This window comes from Moschus berezovskii, chromosome 19 (assembly GCF_049115385.1).
Source record: "Moschus berezovskii isolate FMDL1 chromosome 19, NW_MosBer_1.0, whole genome shotgun sequence".
NCBI lineage: Eukaryota > Metazoa > Chordata > Mammalia > Artiodactyla > Moschidae > Moschus > Moschus berezovskii.
This window is the reverse complement of record NC_142478.1, coordinates 19,856,360-19,861,701: the sequence shown is the minus strand read 5'-3', so window position 1 is coordinate 19,861,701 and position 5,342 is coordinate 19,856,360. Positions and strand designations below refer to the sequence as shown.

The window sequence follows — 5,342 nt, the reverse complement described above, 5'->3', positions numbered from 1 at the left end:
CTGGGGGAGTCAAGAGGGTTACTCACTTGTCCTTAGGCCTATGTTCCTTCTCTCCTTCATGGCTATAACTTCACTCCTCGCCACGGTAGCTCGGCCTAAACCAATATCATACATCATTTTGAAAAATTCTATAATTAAATTATAGAATCCAATAATTCTATGTTTTATTGAAAACACATTTATCTTCATGACAGAGAAAGCTGGCAATAAATCGCTATTATGTAAAACTTATTTTAGCTTAGGAAATTCTATGGATTACGATAGAACACTGTCCATAATTACTACAGTTACGATGGATAACTGTCAAATATGTAATAGATGAACCTAGAAAGGAATACAGATAGGAAGAGTAAAATATTAGCAAGAGGAGTGTGGGGCTTTGGGGCCTTACATTTGTTCTATGTGCTAACGTAAATTATATCAAGATAAAAGAAATCCAAAGGGAAAACAATAGTGCTTCGTATCAACTCTCCCACACCACTGCAGCATAGATGGACACTTACATAAGACCCCACAGAGATCTGCTGGACTAAATGTTCATCTTTTACGACTGCATGGAGGTTTCATTATTCTTTCCATACCATTTCAGAAAATAAATTTTGAGCTAGACACCCATCTGCTCACACTGTGGGGATAAATAAAATGCACTCCTAAAGGATGCTTAGAAAAAGGAACTCACTAACTATTTCCTCATTGTATATGGTAGCAAATGAAACAAGTCTTTAAAATAATCAGACCAGTGGCATGCACTATTTTAAATTTAGCCCAGTATGATTCACAATAAACAAAATGCAACATGACTCTTCCAGAAGATGGGAGAAGTAAACACAACACACGTTAGTGAGAAAATGCCACTGTAAAGGAAATCTGACTTGTCTCAGTGAAAATTAAGTACAGTGTACAAAATTTGATACAGCGTATCAAAGAAAAATGTCAATAAATTCTTATTAGAGCTTCAAAGGAACGCTGGCAAATGCAGGCTTACTTGGCCTAGATAGCACAGTGGCCACCACATGTGAAAAAATTCAAGAAATAAAAGATTCATAAAAATATAACACAAAGTATTTTATCATATTTTAAATGAATCATTAGCTAGTCTGCTTATTCTAGCATATTCCACCTACGTACAAAAGGATCTGAATTAAGCAGGTTCTACTTCAATTGATAAATAAATCACATTTCAAAAGTAAAGAAAACGTCTCCCCAAAGTATGTAGAGATCTTAAAATTTATTGAAGCATTTAAGAAAAGAGGCTCAATCAGTTAACTATGAGCTGCAGAACTGTTAAAAGCGCACAACTTTTATGAAATCACCTGTAGCTGAGTTATCTATTGATGTCTTAAGTTTAGAAGGTCTGGGAGACTTATTTTTATACTAGAGTAGAAAAACAAGTTTTTTTAAAGTGAACAAAGAAAATTGAATATATTATGCCCAAAGTAAAGTAAGATATAAAAAGGAAGTAAGAAAAATTGTAGTAAAATATTGGTTTTGAATGCATGGGATGATGAGTTTTCCTTTTGGGTTTTTGATGTGAAATTGATATTGTTTTAAGTTTCTTTGTATTATAAAATAAATACACACACATGTACACATGGTAAACATGTATATCAAACACTTGGGGTGCAAAATCACCCATAATATTATACTTAGAAGCAGCATCTTTCAACAATATGGCATCCAGCCAGCTAACCTTGACCCTACACATTCTTTAGATAGTTGAGATTCTATTGTATAGGCAATTTTATATATTTTTTTAAACAGATAATGTTATATTTGTGTTTTAAAAATATTTTTAAAGAATATGAATAACATTCATTCATAAATTTATACATAGAGACATTGTATTAAATGAGTCATGAGCAAATTAGCTTATTTATAGTGTATTTTACTTAGAAAAGCATCTGAATTATGTAGATGCTATCTCAATCGATATAAACCAAATTTTAAAACTGAACGAACCGTCCTCCAAAAGGACATAGATTTTAAGTTCTGCTCATGCACACAAAGTTTATTTAATCATTTCCCTTTCTGTCCTTACAGTTATGTGTGTATGTGTTCAGTCACGTCTGACTCTGTGACCCCATGGACTGCAGCCAGCCAGGCTCCTCTGTCCGTGGAATTTTCCAGGCAAGAATACTGGAACGGGTTGCCATTTCCTTCTCCAGGGGATCTTCCTGATCCAGGGATCGAATCTGCATCTCCTGCATTGCAGGTGGGTTCTTTACTGCTGGGCCACCTGAGAAGCCCAAATGAAGGCAAACAGGTCTGTACATAATGCAAAGTTATTTCTTTATGATAGAGTCTCAAAAGTTAAATTTGTAAGGTAAATAATATACATTATTTTTAAAGTTCTAAATGAAAATAAGCAAACTGCTTTCCTGAAAGATTGTGCCACCTTATATTTCCAGAAGTCACAGGTCAAAGTGATGGTTTAGAGCTGACATTGTTTTTAGTTCTTCAAGAAGGACCTGCCGAAACTGGGCTTATGCATAAAAACAAACTGATTACTTAAAACATGCCATTTCCTTCTCCGGAGGATCTTCCTGACCCAGGGATCCAACCTAGGTCTCCCACATTGCAGGTAGACGCTTTACCATCTTAGCCACCAGGGGAGCCCTAAAACATGATATGGACAAGTTATTATGCTAGACCCTCACAATTTAGAATGTGTATGCATTCCTGTGTGTGTGCATGTGTGTCTGTTTGTGATGGCTGGGGTGGTGGGCTAACGACAAAAACTGAGTAACCAAAAGTCACACGCTTTATTTTACTTGATGGCTTTGGCTTTAGCCTTTCTTGCTTACTGAACTATAAAAACCATTCTATAATGAATCCATGACAGAAAGTCCAAAGCAACTGATTTGCCATATGTCAAATCCATAAACAGATTTAATCAAAGTTAAAAAGCAGATGGCCTCAATGAAACCAAACAACTTCAACATTTCTTTTTATTTTTTCTTTTTACTTTGTAAGCTCTACTTAATAATCATAAAATACATATTGAACATTTGCTGTGTGTCAGATTCTATTCTAAGCACTTAGCATACTTTAGCTAATTTAGAGCTGGCAATACCCCTTTGAGTTAAGAACCTATCAATTCCCTCATTTTATATCTGAGAAAACCAAGGCCACATTGTTAGTAAGTGGCAGAGGAGGGATTTGAATCTTTGTGCACCAAATAAGGAAATGCACAGTAGGTGTGCTTGCCACAAGGTAGGGAGTTGGAAAACATTAACCAGTCCTGGCTGTGTATGTTTCTGTTTTGGCCTATACGTTGTGAATACTGTGAGGTCAAGGGTTATGACTAGGATAGCTTTATGTGGCTTCCCTCCAATTACTTACAGTTAGTAATTAGTTGCAGTTCTATTATATTCACATAAAAATACAAAAACACAAAAGACAAAAACAAAAAGTAGTAACGTGGGGAGTAGACAGTCTCTCTCCAGGATTATTTGCCAAATTAGAGGCAAAGCAGAGGGACTTCCCTGGTGGTCCAGTGGTTAAGACTTTGCACTTTCAATGCAGGGGGTGCCAGGTTGATCCCTAGTCGGGGAACTAATATCCCGCATGCCTCATGGTGTGGCCAAAAAATTGTTTTTAATTAAAAAAAAAAATGTGTTCAGTCGCTCAGTCATGTCTGACTCTTTGCAACCCCCCTTTGCAACTGTAGCTCATCAACCTCTTCTATCTATGGGGTTTTCCAGGCAAGAAAACTGGAGTGGACTGCCGTTTCCTTCTCCGGGGCGGGGGGAGAAATATATATATATATACAGACATACATATATATATATTTAAATCAAAATAGATAAATGCTTATAAGATTTTTTTCAAAAAAGGTTTAACAAAGATAAACGAAGTCAGGGCAGAGGCTTTGACACTGTGATGTGGCTTTATAAGGTATAGATTTAATATCCTGACAGTTTTAAATAAGTTTATCACAGGGCTCAATGTCTCCAAATCAACCCACTTCTCTAGTTTCAGCATTGAATGAATGCACTTGGGTTACTTTGACCTAAGGTGCTGGGAAAGCCACAGGCTTGACGCTAATGTGAGAGGCAGAGACAAGGGAAAAAAAATGCCAGAGAGAAATATACGATATAAAGGAATTCCTTGAGACTATCTATATCTGAATGCTTCTGACCCCTCTCAAAATAGGAAAACACTATTTTAAAATATTGAAACACAAATAGTTCCTAGAATTGAGTATAGGAAAAAAACCCACGCTCCCTGTTTGTAATATATTTCAAGTTTGCTATGCCAGTGGCTATTAGGTAACCATTAAGAGATGCCTCCTAAAGAAAAGGGAACCTTCTTGCACAGTTGGTGGGAATGTAAATTGGTGCAGCCTCTATGGAGAACAATATGGAGATTCCTTAAAAAACCAGGAATAAAACTATCATATGACCAAACAATTCCACTACTGGGCATATAACCTAAGGAAACCATAACTGAAAAAGACACATGTGCCCCAATGTTCTTTGTAGCACTATTTACAATAACTAGGACACGGAAGCAACCTAGATGTCCACTGACAGAAGAGTGGATAAAGGAGTTGTGGTGCACATATACAATGGAATATTACTCAGCCATAAAAAGGAACACCTCTGAATCGGTTCTAATGAGGTGGATGAACCCAGAGCCTATTATACAAAGTGAAGTAAGTCAGAAAGAGCAAAACAGATATCATATATTAACACATAGGTATGGAGTCTAGAAGGATTGTACGATGAACCTATTTGCAGGGCAGCAACGGAGATGAAGGGCAATGGAGACCAGTGGACACTGCAGGGGAAGCAGAGAGTAGGGCGAATTGAGAGAGTAGCCCTGAAACATACATTACCATCTGTAAAATAGATAGCCAGTGGGAATTTGCTGTATGACCGCATGACACAGGGAACTCAAACCTGGAGCTCTGTGACAACCTAAAGGGGTGAGATAGGGTGGGAGCTGGGAGGGACAGTCAAGAGGGAGGGAACATATGTATTAATATATCTATGGCTGACTCATGTTGACATATGGCAGAAACCAATACAACATTGTAAGGCAATTATCATCCAATAAAAAATAAATTAATTAATAATAAAAAAATAAAGAAACAGAAGAAAGATTAAAAAAAAAAAAGATGCCTCCTAGGAACTTAAGACTCTGAGCTCCCAGTGCAAAGGGGCCTGGGTTCAATCCCCGGTCAGAGAACTAGATCCCACACACAGCAACTAAGAGTTCACATCCCACAACTAAAGATTCTGCATGCTACAACAAGGATCAAAGATCCCATGTGCCACAACTAAGATCCACAACAGCCAAATAAATAGATATTTTTCTTTAAAAGGGATGCCTCCTCA

The 5,342-nt window shown here is 37.0% G+C and overlaps 1 protein-coding gene and 1 pseudogene across 3 annotated transcripts in view; both read right to left on the bottom strand.

The window, feature by feature from the left end:
* Positions 1–5,342, bottom strand: part of RNF150 (ring finger protein 150) — a 284,272-nt gene that overhangs the window by 208,517 nt on the left and 70,413 nt on the right. The window lies entirely within an intron of this gene.
* The window catches only part of LOC148774834 (regulator of nonsense transcripts 3B pseudogene), a 47,497-nt pseudogene that overhangs the window by 35,032 nt on the left and 7,123 nt on the right, over positions 1–5,342 (bottom strand).